The following is an 18540-nucleotide window of genomic DNA, read 5'->3' as shown; positions in this document are numbered from 1 at the left end:
TTCACTTACTTAAAGTGTACAATTCAGTGGTTTTTAGAATATTCAGTTGTGCATCCATTGCCACAGTCGATCTAGGACCTTTTTACTACCCTATAAAGAAACCTGCTACCCTTCCTTGCCTCCTATTTCTCCCATTCCTCGGTGCTGTGCCTTAGGCAACCACTACCTTACTTTCATTCTGTATAGATTTGCCTAATCTGGACATTTCAAACAAACAGAATTGTACGATACGTCTTTTATGATTGGCTTCCTTCATTAAGCATAGTGTTTTCAAGGTTCATCCATGTTGTACCATGTACCAGTCTTTCTTTTCTTTTATGGCTGAATAAAATGAATATTTCATTATATGGATATACCACATTTTATTTGTTCATTCATTTTTTTTTTTTTAGATTTTATTTATTTATTTGAGAGAGAGAGAGAGACAGAGATAGCAACAGAGAGCACAAGCAGGGAGGAGAGGGAGAAGCAGGCTCCCCACTGAGCAGGGAGCCCGATGGGGGACTCGATCCCAGAACCCTGGGATCATGTCCTGAGCCGAAGGCAGACGCTTAACCAACTGAGCCACCCAGGCACCCCTGTTCATTCATTGTTGATGGACATTTGGTTTATTTCTACTTTTGGACTACTGTGAAAATGTTGCTATGAACATTCATGTACAAATTTTTGTGTGGACATATGTTTTCATTTCTCTTGGGTATAAACCCAGGAGTGCAACTGCTGCATCATATGGTGACTGTATATTTAACCTTTGGAAAAACTGCCAGACTGTTTTCCAAAGTGGTTCACCCCCACCAGCAATGTATCAGGGTTCCAATTCCTCCACATCTTCACCAAATTATTATTTGTCTTTTTTATTATAGTAATCCTAGCAGTGTGAAGTGATAAAGCATGTTTGTTTGTTTGTTTTTTCAATTAATCACAATGGAGGGGTGCCAGGGTGGCCCAGTTGGTTCAGCATCCGAATCTTGATTTCAGCTCAGGTCATGATCTCGGAGTTGTGAGATCAAGCCCAGCGTGGGGCTCTGCACTGGACATGGAGACTGCTTGGGGTTTTCTCTCTCCTCCTTCTGCCCCATTCCCCCCACTCATGCTCACTATCTCTCATGCTCTCTTCCTCTAAAAAAAAAAGACAAAACAAAAAAAACAAACTCTCAATCACAATGGGAATTTAGTTATTTAATGCAGCCACTAATCTAATGTTCCCAATAAAATCTAAGCAGTTATTTCACAAAACCAAGGTTATAACCAGTACACATGTGTTAATAATCTATACAACTTGGGGTGCCTGGGTGGCTCAGATGGTTAAGCGTCTGCCTTCTGCTCAGGTCATGGTCCCAGGGTCCTGGGATCGAGCCCCGCATTGGGCTCCCTGCTTGGCAGGGAGTCTGCTTCTCCCTCACCCTCCTGCTGTTCCACCAGCTTGTGCTCTCTTGCTCTCTCTGTCAAATAAATAAATAAAATCTTAAAAAAAAAAATCTATACAACTTAACATTATACCGAAAAAGGAGTTGAGTACGAAATTTCCCTTGATTTTTGGTGGTCATCAAATTTCATGGCACAGATTACCAATAAAATTGTAAAAAACAGATTTTAAATATTTTCAATAAAATGGTAGAAATTTAATGAGCCTTTTAGTTTTCTTATCAGGCTGAAGATTTAAAACATCAAGCCGGCCCCAGTCTGTAAACAAATGACATATAAATATTTACAATGACTGGTCAGGTTATTTAATTATAATGGTACTGGAGGACTACTCACCGCTGGCAAAAAAGCAAACAAACAAAAAAACACCCTTTAGGGTTAATTTCTCAATGCAAACAAGTATGTGTAAATACTGTGATAATATAAACTTGGAATCAAGACAATGATGAAAAATAACACACAAGTCAATTTTCTTTCTGATCTGTCTTCATAAAGCCTTCTGGCACCAAACGCCCAACACTGTTCCTCAATAAAACTAAATTAAGAGTAAACTGACTCCACTTGCTGACATTTTTCTACAGCATTATCTTTCACTAGGGCAAGGCTCAAGCTGCATTAACTTGCTTCTCTAGAGTGTGATTAGCTGAGCACCAAATTTATAAACTTATAGGACCGCTCAAATGCTGAACACACTTTTCAAACAGAAGCAAACCTCCCCCCCCACCCAGTTGCTAGTTCCATGTGTCATGTTATTCTTGAAACTTACGTGGTTACCAATAAGAAGAGAATTAGGGAAGCTTTGAACATATCTTGTACTTTTTGTCAAGGCTAAAGTGCAAAATATTTCCATATTTTAATAGGAAAAAACATCAAACATACATAATAAAGGAACTGAAGTGACAGTAAAGCTTTAAAAAAAAAAAAAAAAAGCCTCCTGGGTGGCTCAGTCAGCTAAACGTCTGCTTTTGGCTCAGGTCATGATCCCAGGGTCCTGGGATGGAGTCCCACGTTGGGATCCCAGCTCAGTGGGAGTCTGCTTCTCCCTCTCCCTCTGTGTGCACACTCACTCTCTCTATCACTTTCAAATAAATAAATAAAATCTTAAAAATATATATATATATACTTGAAGACTACAGAAGACCAATTTAATTTTTCTTTCTTCAGTGAAATCTGTAGGGAACCAAGTTTTCCTAGAACTTGACATTTTGTTTGTTTTCTTTTTCCCAGGATCAGAAATTCCAAAATTCGAGGGAAAAAATGGAAAAAAAATAACATTGTGTGACAAATGGACATTAAGTTCATAAAGAATCATTTTTAAAAAATGAGATATTATGGAAGAAAATACCATGAAAATAATAATAATTTGAGAATGGTTTTTTAGGCACACTGAATTTGAGCCTTGGTCTTCATGAAGATACTACAGCTTACATAGGAAACTATAAATATATAAGACTCCAGGAAAAAAAAGTCAAAATACATATTATTTAACATTCTGTAGGCCTAGAAAACTTTTGAGGGGAGGAAAAAGGATAGCCAACTGAATCTTCACTTAAGAATACAGAACTGTGGGGGTGCCTGGCTGGCTCAGTTGGCAGAGCCTATGACTCTTGATCTTAGGGTTTTGAGTTCAAGCCCCACGTTGGATGTAGAGATTACTTAAAAATGAAATCTTGAAAAAAAAAGAAAAAGAATACAGAACTATGAAAAATTGCTGGGTCAAAAGGGTGTGCCAAATGGAATCATAGTTTGTGAAATCATACAACTTAAATGTATTTTTAAAAGGAAAGAAAAAGTACCAAATAATTACAGTTCCTTCCAAAAAGGAAATATTAAATTAAGGGAAAAATATTCTAATAGTGTAAATGAGCCTGGCTCAGAAAGCAAACAAAACCATGTATCCAAGATTCTATCCATAAAAGTAAAGACATTACATCTTTTTTTTTTTTAAAGATTTTATTTATTTATTTGAGAGAGAGAATGAGAGAGACAGAGAGCACATGAGAGGGGGGAAGGTCAGAGGGAGAAGCAGGCTCCCTGCCGAGCAGGGAGCCCGATGCGGGACTCGATCCTGGGACTCCAGGATCATGACCTGAGCCGAAGGCAGTCGCTTAACCAACTGAGCCACCCAGGCGCCCCATCTTTAATATTAAGGAAATAGGCTATAAAAAAGTTCCTTCTCTGACATGGTTTTAGTAAAAGCTCATTTGTGCTCCTTTGTGGGTGCATAATAAAGTTCCATGGGTTTGTGCACTTTCCAGTATTACTCATGGACCAATTCCAAAGAAAAGGAGCCATTTAATACAGTGAACTGCCCACTGGCTGTTGTTATGTAAATGGTATATTACTGCTTCCCACTGGCTGTATCGAGGTTCATCTGGTTTGGTTTTCCTTTGCTCCGAAGTTCTTCTGAAGCTGACCTCACAGCCAGGAACTTGGATAAGTGATCAACAGCGGCATAATCTTGTCTGTGTGCTATCATCTTTTTCTGTGAGTGTGGGATGACGCCTGAATCCTTAGTCAGTTTCACTAGCACCATCCAGTACTGGATCGATTGCCACGGTTGCATTGCTGTTATCAAGCTCGCGCCAGGAATCATCAGATGTTTTGGTCCGTTTGGTACTAGGTCCTACCACAGTGGGAACTGTCTCCACTGTCTTCTGCTCCACTTCCATTTTCAATCTGCTGTTTCTTGCCTCACTGTAATCTGTAGTCCTTCCTCAATGCTCTCACTGAGTGCTTGCTGATTATCGTGCTTGTTGATCCTGGCTAGTACTCTCTCTTGATGAACTTCATATTGATCACAACTTGGATAAATTTTGCTGATGAGTGCATTGAAGTTTGGGTCTGGCCTTAGTGATCTTTCAGAAACTAGCTTTTTCCAACAGGTGGGATATTCTTTGTTTGTTTTAAAGATTTATTGATTTATTTATTTTAGAGAGAGCATGAGCAGGGAGGGACAGAGGGAGAAGGAGAGAGAGAATCCCAAGCAGACTCCATGCTGAGCACAGAGCCTGACTTGGGGCTCGATCTCATGACCCTGAGATCAAGACCTGAGCCAAAACCAAGAGTCGGACACTCAACCAACTGCACCACCCAGGCACTCTGGGACAATCTTTATTGCCATTTCCAAGGGCTATAATAGTGCAGTCTGCACGAAAATGATGTAAACACTCCTTTGCAGTCATGGTGTTCTTCAACGTATCCAAACAAATTGGGCACATTAATTCACTGTGTAGACTTGGAGATGAAATCATAATTTCTAAGCCATCCGTTATTGACTCCTGAGGTGTTCATTATAATTCATACAAACTGAGTTCCCATGTTCTGCTTATGGTTGAGTTCCATTTGTCTGCATAGCGTGAGACCTCGCAGGTCCTGCCCCAGCTCAGGACTTGCTGGCCACAGCCAGACCCAGATTCAGGTATGAGCCTCCCAGTATCAAAACATATTTCTTAATGAAAAATGGCCTGAAATGAAAGTTAGTGCTAGATCTGGAGACTGAAATTTAGGAAAAGCTAAGAGGCATCTACTCATTTTTCAGCCAGAAGACTATTTTATAACTGACTTTCAAATCCTGTATCTATAGGAATCATTAAGAGTCTGAAGGATAACTTTAAAATTTTCAACTAAACTACACTGAAGTAATATTCATGAATTTGGGGATTTGTGAAGGTCTCAGGACTGGACCTGTGAATACCAAGAAACTACTCTAGGTTCGAATCCCAAAGTTGCCTCATCACAGAGACAGTATTTTTAAAATCTTGCCGATGGGGCGCCTGGGTGGCTCAGTTAGTTAGGCGACTGCCTTAGGCTCAGGTCGTGATCCTGGAGTCCCGGGATCAAGTCCCGCACTGGGCTCCCTGCCCAGCATGGGGTCTGCTTCTCCCTCTGACCCTCCCCACTCTCATGCTCTCTCTATCTCATTCTCTCTCTCAAATAAATAAATAAAATCTTTAAAAAAAAAAAATCTTGCCGTTAACTCTCACCTTGCTCCCCTACCCCATAAGGCTTTTGTTTGGGAGAGTACAAATCAGTTCAAAGAGACTGTATTGAAGGGTGCCTGGGTGGCTCAGTTGGTTAAGCGACTGCCTTCGGCTCAGGTCATGATCCTGGAGTCCCGGGATTGAGTCCCGCATGGGGCTCCCTGCCCGGCATGGGGTCTGCTTCTCCCTCTGACCGTACCCCCTCTCGTGCTCTCTCTCTCTCAAATAAATAAAATAAAATCTTTAAAAACAAAACAAAACAAAAAACAAAGAGACTGTACTGAGGATGGAGGAAGTGGAATGGCAACCTCAAGAGTTGGAGTACTGGGGATGGCCTCTGGGGTTGGATTCAGTGAGGGTCTGGGACCTGTGATTTACTGCCACGTGACTCCTGAGAAAGTCCAGCCCTCCCAGGGAGCTGGCAGGGGGCTGGGTGCTGTGGAAGCTGAACGGTGTGGTGGCTGGGGAGCCATGTGGCCCAAAGCCCTGCCAAATAATCCTACATTGTTGTATGACTCAAGACAGGGAGCAACAGGGACAAATGGGATTTATCTGATACCCTTAAAGGGACCGGCACAAAGTAAGGGCTTCAGTGAGCGTTTAGAACAAATGGAGTAATATGATGTTTCTTGAATTTCCATAGCATACGTCAAAATAATACTCCTTGTATTTCTATCAAAGAAGTTTCTTTTGGGCCCTCCTTTCCTCAGTGTCCGTGGATTTTGCTCGCTGAGGGCATTTCTACTTCGGCACCGGGCATACCAGTCACAAAATTCCCATTGCATCAATTTCACTGTCCGAATTACAGAAAAGTACATACTACTTGAGCACCGCAAAAAATATCACAGCACCATCTAGAAATGGTTTCAGCCCGTTTTTAAAGCATTCTCCGGCACAGTATTTTAGCACAGCTGAGATATTTGGAGAATCCCTTGGAAGTCTGTGATAAAGGAATGTGACCAGTATTTTTCAGTTCACTCAGCCTAATCACTAAATGATTAATAATACAAGTCATTTCTGTGCCTCTAGGTATATGTGTGATTTCGAACATGGCAGATCCTTAAGGTAGCGTGAAGAAGGGAGATTGAATAGTCTCCCTCTGCTGTGAACAAATCTGCCAGACAGATGAGCTGGAGAAGGTCATTCAGCCTCTCCGAGCTACAGTTTCTCATTTGGGCTCCAAATTAAATATCACTAAGGTTCTTTCCAATGTAAAGAGAATGCTATTTTCTATTCAGAGACCTGGATTTTAGTCCTGGCTTTGCCAGTTATTAGCTGTGTGACCTTGGGCAAGATATAAAACCTCTTTCAACTTTGACTTCTCACTTGTAAAATGGAGATAATAACACTTCCCAGGTTATTCTGAGGGCCAAATAAACCAATATATGGGATAATACTTTCTAATAAATCATGAGGTAATAAATTAATGCAGAGGTATCAATTTTTATTTTTATTTTATTATTTATTATTTATTTTTATTTTTAAAGATTTTATTTATTTATTTGAGAGAGACAATGAGACAGAGAGAGAGAGCATGAGAGGGGGGAGGATCAGAGGGAGAAGCAGACTCCCTGCTGAGCAGGGAGTTCGATGCGGGACTCAATCCCGGAACTCCAGGATCATAACCTGAGCCGAAGGCAGTCGCTTAACCAACTGAGCCACCCAGGCACCCCTCAATTTTTATTTTTAAGAGTAGCTGATCATAGGGGTGCCTGGGTGGCTCAGTGGGTTAAACATCTGACTCTTAATTTTGGCTCAGGTCATGATCTCAGGGTTGTGAATGGAGCCCTGTGGCAGACTTTGTCTGCTCAGTGCAGACCTGCTTGAGATTCTCTCTCTTCCTCTGCCCCTCCCCCTGCTCGTGCTCTCTAAATAAATAAATAAATAAATAAATAAATAAATAAAATCTTTTTTTTAAAAAAGTAACTGATCATAAAGCAAAACAAAATAAGTTTTTTTTAAAAAAGATTTTATTTATTTATTTGACAGAGAGAGAGATAGCAAGAGCAGGAACACAAGCAGGGGGAGTGGGAGAGGGAGAAGCAAGCTTCCCATCGAGCAGGGAGCCCGATGCGGGACTTGATCCCAGGACCCTGGGATCATGACCTGAGCCAAAGGCAGACACTTAACGACTGAGCCACGAAGGCGCCCCAAATAAAACAGTTTTTATTTGTGGTTTTGGTTTCTTCAAAAGTCACGAAAACAGGAAAATTATAAATGTACTTACTGGGCCTTTATAGCAACAGGCACTCAGTTTAAAATATTGATGACTTATAATATATAAAATGGTGCACTCTGGGAGTGCTTGGCCATGGTGAAGGAATAGAGCCTATCAGTTCTGATACAGAGGAGCACTGAGCCAACACTAAGGAACAGTGGGCTTACTGGTTTCCAGCAAAGGCACAAAACACAACACATCAGGTGGCCATGAAACACTTTGCTTCTTGGGACCTAAAAAAAATCATACTTTTCCCTGGGTACAATCCGTAAAGATTCAAATTATATACAACAATTTTGATGGACTCTAGAGTGTGTGGGGGAGTGGAGGGAGGGATAATTTTAAGTAAAAAGAAATCTGCTTAACTATTCCATGACCTGAGTAATTTAGGCATGCAATGCATTGAAATGAAGTTGCAAGTCCCAGTACCATGGCCTGACATTCTTGATAATGCATTTTCTTCTACCAAGAGTCTGTAGACTGCTCCATGGGATCCCAGTATTCTTCAGAAGCTGCAGCAGAGCCAGGAGACAATTCCCAAGGGTTATTAGAGTTTGGATGTATGTGTTGGGTGGGATTATATAATATTGTATCTATCTGGGATATATGATTATTAACTCATGTCAATTAGTTATTGAGTTATCGACTAATTGATTCAGCCTTTAGTGGGAGCCTACTATGTGCTAGGCTTTGTGCCAGGAGTTGGAAGCACAAAGTTTAGTAGGACTGGTCTTGATCTCAACTAGCTCACAGTGTGATGCAGGAGAATGATATAAAAACAGATACTGTGCTGGGCGCCTGGGTGGCTCAGATGGTTAAGCGTCTGCCTTCGGCTCAGGTCATGATCCCAGGGTCCTGGGATTGAGTCCCGCATCGGGCTCCCTGCTCCTTGGGAGCCTGCTTCTCCCTCTGCCTCTCTCTCTCTGTCTCTCATGAATAAATAAATAAAATCTTAAAAAAAATAAAATAAAATAAAATAAAATAAAATATTCCAGTGAAGAATAACCACTTAATTTCTAAAAAAAAAAAAACCAGATACTGTGCTTATAACTCAAGGTGTTAACTGCGTACATCTGGATTCTACCACTTCTGTTTATTCTTTCTGAGTCTCAGTTTTCTCATCTGTGAAAGGCAAGTAATAACACTTCCCTTACAGTATGTGCATAGTTGTTTGTGTAGATCCTGGCTTCTGATATGTTCTTGTTCCCCTCCCCCACATGGAGAATTGTTTGGTGATGGGAGAAGGCTGTGCTCTCTTTTTGAGGGACTGATTCCATATAGCTTTTCAGGTTACAAGGAAAAGCTGGGCAACCTGAAGACTGGGAGACTTCTTGTCAGGAATTCTAGTATCCAGCCAGCTACTCTCTCATTTTGGGGGTCTTTATTTCTCTCTCTGATTTCCATCATCAGCCTTTTTTGGGTTTTGATTGGATCTGTTAGTCACCATCCAATGGAAAACCCACAACTGAAAGACTCAGAGAGGAGAAGACTCACTATCCAGTATAAAAGACCCACCAAAGGTGAAGACTCTGGCTGAGAGAAGTCTGTCTAGCATAGCTAGACATTTTTTTTCAAAGGCCAATATGAATAAAGGCTGATATTTTTCTTTCTTTGTAAGTTTTTTTTTAAGATTTTATTTATTTATTTGACAGAGAGACAGTGAGAGAGGGAATACAAGCAGGGGGAGTGGGAGAGGGAGAAGCAGGCTTCCCACTGAGCAGGGAGCCTGATGCAGGGCTCCATCCCAGGTGACCTGAGTCGAAGGCAGACGCTTAATGACTGAGCCACCCAGGCGCCCCTCTTTGTAAGTGTTTATTTTAATTCCAGTTAGTTTTATTTTAATTCCATACAGTGTTATATTAGTTGCAGGTATACAATATAGTAATTCAACTCTTCCATACATCACCCTGTGCTCCTCACAACAAGTGTACTCCTTAATCTCCATCACCTTTTAACCCATCCACCCAGCCACCTACCCTCTGGTAACCCATCAGTTTGTTCTCTATTATTAAGAGGCTGTTTCTTGCTTTGTCTCTCTCATCTTTTCCCTTTACTTGTTTGTTTTGTTTCTTAAGTTCCACATATGAGTGAAATCATATGGTATTTGTCTTTCTCTGACTGACTTATTTCGCTTAGCATAATACTCTCTAGCTCCATCCATGTCATTACAAATAACAAGATTTCATTCTTTTGTATGGCTGAGTAATATTCCATTGCATATATATACCACATCTTCTTTATGCATTAATCAGATGATGGACATTTGGGCTCTACATAACTTGGCTATTATAGATAATGCTGCTGTAAACATCAGGGTGCATTTATCCCTTTGAATTAGTATTTTTGTATTTTTGGGGTAAATACCTAGTAGTGCAATTGCTGGATTATAAGGTAGTTCTACTTTAACTTTCTGAGGAACCTCCATACTATTTTCCAGAGTGGCTGCCCCAGTCTGCATTGCCACATCCTCGCCCATACCTGTTTCTTGTGTGTTGATTTTTTTTTTTTAATGGTTAAAATGTCAAGCTCTTTATTTATTTTTTTTTTTAAAGATTTTATTTATTTATTTGAGAGAGAATGAGAAAGAGAGCAGGAGAGGGAGGAGGGTCAGAGGGAGAAGCAGACTCCCTGCCGAGCAGGGAGCCCGATGCGGGACTCGATCCCGGGACTCCAGGATCATGACCTGAGCCGAAGGCAGTCGCTTAACCAACTGAGCCACCCAGGTGCCCCTCTTTATTTTTTTTTAACTTTTTTTTTTTAAGATTTTATTTATTTATTGATGAGAGACACAGAGAGAGAGAGAGAGAGAGAAGCAGAGGGAGAAGCAGGCTTCCCGCTAAGCAGGGAGCCCGATGCGGGACTCGATCCCAGGACCCTGGGATCATGACCTGAGCCGAAGGCAGACGCTTAACCATCTGAGCCACCCAGGCGCCCTCTTGTGTGTTGATTTTAGCCATGCTGACAGGTGTGAGGTGATACCTCTCTGTAGTTTTGATTTGTATTTCCCTGATGATGAGTGGTGTTGAGCATCTTTTCGTGTGTCTGTTGGCCATCTGTATGTATTCTTTGGAGAAATGTCTGGTCATGTCTTCTGACAATTTTTAAACTGGACTATTCATTTTTTGGGTGTAGAGTTGTGTAAGTTCTTTATATATTTTAGATACTAACCCTATAGCAGATATGTCCTTGGCAAATATCTTCTCCCATTCTGTAGGTTGCCTTTAGTTTTGTTGATTGTTTCCTTCACTGTGCAGAAGCTTTTTATTTTGATGAAGTCCCAATAGTTTATTTTGCTTTTTTTCCCCTTGCCTCAGAAGACATATCTAGAAAAATGCTGCAATGGCCGATGTCAAAGAGGTTGCTGACTGTGTTTCCCTCTAGGATTTTAATGGTTTCCTGTCTCACGTTTAGGTCTTTAATCCATTTTTTTTTTAAGATTTTATTTATTTGAGACAGAGAGAATGAGAGAGAGAGAGCACATGAGAGGGGGGAGGGTCAGCGGGAGAAGCAGGCTCCCTGCCGAGCAGAGAGCCTGATGCGGGACTCGATCCAGGGACTCCAGGATCATGACCTGAGCCGAAAGCAGTTGCCCAACCAACTGAGCCACCCAGGCGCCCGGTCTTTAATCCATTTTGAATTTATTTTTATGTATGATGTAAGAAAGTGATCCAGTTTCATTCTTTCTCATGTTCCAGTCCAATTTTCCCAACACCATTTGTTGAAGAAATTGTCTTTTTCCCATTAGATATTCTTTCCTGCTTTGTTGAAGATTAATTGGCTATATAATTGTGGGTTTATATCTGGATTTTCTGTTTTATTCTATTGATCTGTATGTCCATTTTTGTGCCAGTATCATACTGTTTTGATTACTACAGCTTTGTAATAGAGCTTACGTCTGGAATTGTGATGCCTCCAGCTTTGCTTTTCTTTTCCAAGGTTGCTTTGGCTATTCAGGGTCTTCTGTGGTTCCATACAGATTTTAGGATTGTTTGTTCTATTTCTGTGAAAAATGCTGTTGGTATTTTGATAGGGGTTGCATTAAATGTGTAGATTGCTCTGGGTAGTAGGGACATTTTAACAGTATTTGTTCTTCCAATCCATGAGCATGAAATGTTTTTCCATTTTTTGGTGTCTACTTCAATTTCTTTCATCAGTGTTTTATAGTTTTCAGAGTATGGGTCTTTCACCTCTTTGGTTAGGTTTATTCCTAGGTATCTTACTATTTTGGATGCAATTGTAAAACGAGATTTTCTTAATTTCTTTTATTGGTGTATAGAAGTGTAACAGATTTGTGTACATTGATTTTGTATCCTATAACTTAATGAATTCACTTACAGTTCTAACAGTTTTTTGGTGTAGTCTTTGGGTTTTCTATATAGAATATCATGTCATCTGCAAATAGTGAAATGTTTACTTCTTCCTTACCAATTTGGATGTCCTTTATTTCTTTTTGTTGTCTGACTGCTGTGGCTAGAACTTCTAGTACTATGTTGAATAAAAGTGGTGAGCGGACAGCCTTGTCTTCTTCCTGACCTCAGGGGAAAAGCTCTCAGTTTTCCCCAATTGAGTATGATATCCGTTGTGAGTTTTTCTCTTTTTTTTTTTTTTAAAGATTTTATTTATTTATTTGACAGAGAGAGAGATAGCGAGAGCAGGAACACAAGCAGGGGGAGTGGGAGAGGGAGAAGCAGGCTTCTTGCCGAGCAGGGAGCCCGATGTGGGACTCGATCCCAGGACCCTGGGATCATGACCTGAGCCGAAGGCAGACGCTTAACGACTGAGCCACCCAGGTGCCCCCGTTGTGGGTTTTTCATGTAAGGCCTTTATTATGTTGAGCTATGTTCCCTCTAGACCTATTTCATTGAGGGTTTTTATCACGAATGGATGTTGTACTTTGTCAAATGCTTTTTCTGTATGTATTGAAATGATCATATGGTTCTTACCCTTTCTCTTATTGATCTGATGTGTCACATTGATTGATTTGTGAATATTGAACCACGCTTGCAATCCAGGAATAAATCCCACTTGATCGTGGTGAATGATTTTTTTAAATGTATTGTTGGATTCAGTTTGCCAGTATTTTATTGTGAACTTTTGCAACTATGTTCATCACAGATATTGGCCTGTAGTTCTCTTTTTCAGTGGTGTCTTTATCTGGTTTTGGTATCAGGGTAATGCTGGCCTCATAGAATGAATTTGGAAGTTTTCCTTCCTTTTCTATTTTTTGGGATAGTTTTAGAAGAATAGGTATTAACTCTTCTTTTTTTTTTTTTAAAGATTTTATTTATTTATTTGACAGAGAGATACAGAGAGAGCACAAAAAGGCAGAGAGGCAGGCAGAGGGAGAGGGAGAAGCAGGCTCCCCGCAGAGCAGGGAGCCCGATGCAGGGCTCGATCCCAGGACCCTGGGACCATGACCTGAGCCGAAGGCAGACGCTTAAGGACTGAGCCACCCGGGTGCCCGGTATTAACTCTTCTTTAAATGTTTGGTAGAATTCCCCTGTGAAGCTATCTGGTCCTGGACTTTTGTTTGTTGGGAGTTTTTTGGTTACTGACTCAATTTCTTTGCTGGCTATTGGTCTGTTCAAATTTCCTACTTCTTCCTGTTTCAGTTTTGGTAGTTTATATGTTCCAGGAATTTACTGATTTCTTCTACATTGTCCAGTTTGTTGGCATATAATTTTTCACAATATTCTTTCATGATTATTTTTATTTCTGTAGTGTTGGTTGTTATTTCTCCTCTCTCATTTGTGATTTTATTTATTTGAGTTCTTTCTCTTTTTTTCTTGACAAGTCTGACCAGAGGTTTATAAATTTCATTGTTCTTTTTTAAAAAAACCAACTCCTGGCTTCACTGATGTGTTGTATATATATTTTGTAGTTTGTATATCATTTATTTCTGCTGTAATATTTATTATTTCCTTCAGCTTGTGTTAGGTTTTATTTGTTGTTCTTTTTCTAGCTTCTTTAGATGTAAGGTTAGGTTGTTTATTTGAGATTTTTCTTGCTTGTTGAGGTAAGCCTGTAGTGCTAGAAACTTCCCTCTTAGACCCACTTTTGCTGCATCCCAGAGGTTTTGGACCATGGTGTTTTCATTTTCATTAAGGCTGCTATTTTTCAAAAAGTACAATAAGGGGCAGTGTAAATGACTTGTAAGCTTCTGGCTGTAAGACACAGACCTGAGAATGGAACAGTTTGTTGATTTGGAGACACTCACAATAGCTACTCGAAATTGTTCACATAAAATGTGCTTTACATGGTCCCTTATTTTATCCTCACAGCAACCCAATGAGAGTGAGGATTATTACACTTAAGAGACAAGATAATTGAGACTTACAGATCTTAATGAAGTTGTTTCAGTGCAAGAAACAGGATATGATGGAGTAAGTTCTGTTGGACTCCCAAGCCCCTGTGATGTCATGGGGGCTTTCCCCTCTGAGACCTAAACAGGAAACCTTTTCTGAAGTCAGTACCTGCACTAGTTATATTTCTTATTGCACATTGGTTTATTTTTATCTTTAGGACATTCAGGGAATTGCTTATTTTGCTCCCTTCTTCACAGTGGCTAATGGTTTATGATGTAGAAAGAGATATAAGTATAGATATAAGAGTGTGTGTTGGGGAGTGGTAGACATACAGTTATTCCCTGTGCTGTCCCAAGGAGGCCTGGGAGCAGTGACACCTAACAGCTGTGAGCATGCCTAGTGCCCAGATCTTAGCTTCTAAATACTACTCCCCACTGAAAGTAAAACAGAGCTCCTTGAGAAATGACTAATTTCAGACAAGGCTTGGACAGAGAAGGTATAAGATGGACCTGGAAATTTTTGTTGTGAAGAAAATGTTCAAGTAATGATGGGAACATGCCAGAAAGACACAGAAGGGGGGTGCCTGCATGGCTCAGTTGGTTAAGTGTCCAACTCTTGATTTTGGCTCAGGTCATGATCTCAGGGTCGTGAGATCAAGCCCCATGTCAGGCTTCTCACCCAGTGAGGAGTCTGTTTGAGATTCACTCCCTCTGCCTATCCCCTCACTTGCACTTAACTCTCCTGCTCTCTCTCTAAAATAAATAAATCTTAAAAAAAAAAAAAAAAGACAAAGAAGGTATGTTGAAGGAGCTCCTACTTGGCCAAATCTGGGACAATTTGACCATCAAAGTAAATAATGATAATAACTTGTTAAAACCAATTGAAAAATATAGGCATTCATGATCTAAATAATGAACAAATAAACTCTTCTTCATATAGTTGAATGTAGATTACCAAACACAGAGGAAAACAAGAGGGGCTAGAGATAGGAGAGAGTCAAACAAGTATAGTGGAAGCCAAAAGAAAGAATTGCATTGGGAAGGCAGGGGTGGTCAAGGACATTGACTATTCCTGACAGGACAAGCAAGGTAAATTCTAGAAAGGATCTGGCAGATCTGGGCCATGGAGGTCACTGGCGAGAACTGACTGGGTGGGTTGAAGAGGGAATGGGAAGTGAGAAAGCAGAGACAGCAAGCACAGACAACTCCATGAAGAAGTTTGGCTGTGAAGTGGAGGAAAGAGGGGGATAGCAACAGGGGAACACGTTGAGTTTAGGGAGGGCTTTTTAAAATGGAAGAAACATGAGTATTTTAAATGCTAATGGGAAGGAACTAAAAAAGAAGGATGGATTAAAGATATAGGAAAGTGGGAAAACATTTGATGTGAGGTTCCAGAGGTGAGAGGGGGTCCACCAGATGGGGGTTAACGCTTGCTTTATAGCCTGAGTGAAAAAAATGAAATAAAGGATAGTAGGTAGATTTAGGGGCAAAAAGTTGAGGAAGTTTCTGTCTGATGGTTTCCAAGTTTTTGTGAAATAAGAGATGGAGTTACTGTCTGCAAGTGAGGGGCAGACTGCTGGGGCTAGGGACATGAAGAACACAGAAAAGCTTCTGAGGAACAGGGGAGATAAAAAGCTGGCTTGAGACATGCAGACCACTTCTTGGAAGCATCAAGTGTCCAGTGGAGGGTGGCAGTCTTGGACTTATAGTGGCTCCAACCTTTGTGGTTATGATGGTCTTTCTCCTGTGCCTCTCAGACTGAGTCTGCAAACCTGGAAGACCCAGCTTCCTTTCTCTTCCTTCTACCCTCCCTTTCTTCTTTCTTCCTTTCTTTCCTTGGCAGGTGGAAATGATGTAGCACGTACTGGTTATCAGTTGATTGCCTCTAAGTTCCAAATTCACCCTCCAAGGCCTGCTCTGTGAACATGGAGGTCAGTCCTTTAAACGTTTCCTTTGCCAGCTGACGCAATACGAAACACTGTCAGTAGAGGATGCTAGAGAAACAGTGCAAGAGGAAGGGACTTTTGTTGTTGTTCTGGTTCTGGTGTACTAATCTCCACAGGTAGAGAGCTTCCCAGCACCAGGCTGTGCATGGTGGTTAGCAGCACCTAATGGTCAGCAGGTTTCCCCAGGACTCCACTTGAGTGGTTTTCTAGTGGAGCACCTCCAGTGAGATACCTCTTAACAGTTTAACGTAGGACCCTGAAGGATAGGGACACCTGGGTGGCTCAGTTGTTTAAGCATCTGCCTTCTGCTCAGGTCATGATCCCAGAGTCCTGGGATTGAGTCCCACATCGGGCTCCTTGCTCAGAGGGGAGCCTGCTTCTCTGCTTGTGCTCTCTCTCTCTCTCTCCCGACAAATAAATAAATAAATAATCTTAAAAAAAAAAAAGACCCTGAAGGATAGATTTCTAGCAAGTTCCAGAGGGCAGATTTCTATCAACTCCACCAGCACTGCCCTACAATGACTTCTCTGCCTTCAATAACCCACAACTGTGTCTCCTCCAAAAGGTCTGGATCTCAGGCCTGCGGGGCAGGGAATCCCTCCCTTGGGCACTCTATGTCAACCCAGGGATAGTAGCTACTCCTTATATCTGCTCTTCTTATATTCTTTAAGGTTCTTTTTACTTTTACTAGCCAGTCTTTCATTACTCTGATCCTCTGTTATAATAATTCTTTTTTTTTTTTAAAGATTTTATGTATTTATTCATTAGAGACAGAGAGAGAGAGAGAGGCAGAGGGAGAAGCAGGCTCCCAAGGAGCAGGGAGCCCGATGTGGGACTCAATCCCAGGACCCTGGGATCATGACCTGAGCCGAAGGCAGACGCTTAACCATCTGAGCCACCCAGGCGCCCTATAATAATTCTTTATATTAAACTTTACCTGTTCAAGTTCTGTGTGGTTTATGTCTCCTGATTAGACCCTGACAGACACAGAACTGGTATCAGGAGTCATAGCAGGTGATAGACCCACAAAGATGGGATTTGGTGACAAGTTTGGTCATGCTTTCACCCTTGTGCAGTGCTGAGCTCTTTGTCAGTGGAAAATGGGATGTGGGTAATTTATGACATGAAGTGACATCACAATTAATGAAGCTATCACTTGTTGTTTATTGTGATGAAATGCCAACTGAAACAAATACCTTGGAAGCTAAGTGGTTGCTGCACTTGACCTTTATGACAGTAATGATGACTAGGAAGACTATGGTGTGGGATGGGTGTACTCGAGCACTTACAGAGAGAAAAACCACAATGTCAAGTCTTTAACACTTGAGTCATGGTCTTCGAACCCAAGAGTTGCCATGACAGCCTTAAAAGAATTCCTTATTTCTTGTATCCATAGGGCTATTTTTGAAAATTGAATACAAATTTAAGTATGTGGGTTGCTGAATTACAACAAGAATTTACAGTCTTACCAAATGAAAGTAAAAAATTCCCACGTGAAACTAGGGAATTATGTAAAAGTTGAGGCATCACTTGGTAAAGAATATGATCCTAAAACTTGGAATAGGAACATCTATTTGGACCCAGATGAAACTGCAAATCTTTCATGGAACCTGAGAAGCCAAAGGTGAATTATGCATTATTATTAATTTACTGCCTCTCAGCTCAGAGCCGTTCTTTATTGCCAGCTCTGCAGAAATAAAGATGGGCCCTTTAAATATGTGTCCTTGGCCAGCTGGTATGATGATCAGCTTTGTCAGTACAGGGTAACAGAGAAGACATTGCAGGAAGTTTCCCTTCTTGCTTCCGATCTGTTCCTGTTGGCTGACTTCTGTGACATGGGCAGTTAGTTTCTCTAGTATCCAGCTCCTGCCTGATGGGTGGCTTCCCTATCCTGGATGCTCGTTCCACTCAGTCGCGTAGGCTAGAAACTTCAGAGTCGTATGAAACTTCTCCGTTTCCCTTGCTGTCCTATATATTGATCATCAGGTCAAGTTGATTCTGTCTGCTGAATATTTCTCATCCTCTATTCCCTCCATCCCTATCCTTAGCCCCCTCTCAATTCCCCTTCCCACTGCTTCAGTTGAAGCTTCACTTAGAGGATTTGGATAGCTCCAAACCTAGGGTCTCTGCCTGTATTTTCACTTCAAATTAATTCATTCTCCACACTTCAGACAGAGCGATTTTACTAAAATAAAATCTGATCTCGTCATCCCCTGGCTTAAATTCTTCAAATGGGTTCCCATTTTTTACAGCAGTGGTCTCTATACTTTGTTCCTGCACCCCATCAGTAAAATGTTTTTGGCCATGCAACCACAATGTATGTACATTAAGTTATATACATGTTCTACTCGAAATTATGAATATAAAATATATACAAAAAGAGGAATGAAAATGGGCAGTGTAAAAAGAAATATAAATAGAATTTCTAGTATTTTCTTCCTATGCCTCAGTAGTTATTTTTGGAGTCTCCTGGGGAGTGTTTGCTTACTTCAGCTACCACTAATTAATTGGTCAAAAGAACTGCTTAGCTGGGGGCTCCTGGGTGGCTCAGTCATTAAGCGTCTGCCTTCGGCTCAGGTCATGATCCCAGGGTCCTGGGATCGGGTCCCACATCGGGCTCCCTGCTCTGCAGGAAGCCTGCTTCTCCCTCTCCCACTCCCCCTG

The 18540-nt window shown here is 41.1% G+C and overlaps 1 long non-coding RNA gene and 1 pseudogene across 1 annotated transcript in view; one reads left to right on the top strand and one right to left on the bottom strand.

The window, feature by feature from the left end:
• Window positions 1-18540, top strand: part of LOC145721532 (uncharacterized) — a 90331-nt gene that overhangs the window by 41904 nt on the left and 29887 nt on the right. The gene's annotated exons all lie outside the window — the stretch shown is intronic.
• Window positions 3626-4780, bottom strand: LOC102734743 (E3 ubiquitin-protein ligase RING2 pseudogene; annotated as a pseudogene).

This window comes from Leptonychotes weddellii, chromosome 5 (genome assembly GCF_054177405.1).
Source record: "Leptonychotes weddellii isolate Sample4059 chromosome 5, ASM5417740v2, whole genome shotgun sequence".
Classification (NCBI taxonomy): Eukaryota; Metazoa; Chordata; class Mammalia; order Carnivora; family Phocidae; genus Leptonychotes; species Leptonychotes weddellii.
The sequence above is the reverse complement of the archived record's forward strand: the minus strand, read 5'-3'. Positions and strand labels throughout refer to the sequence as shown.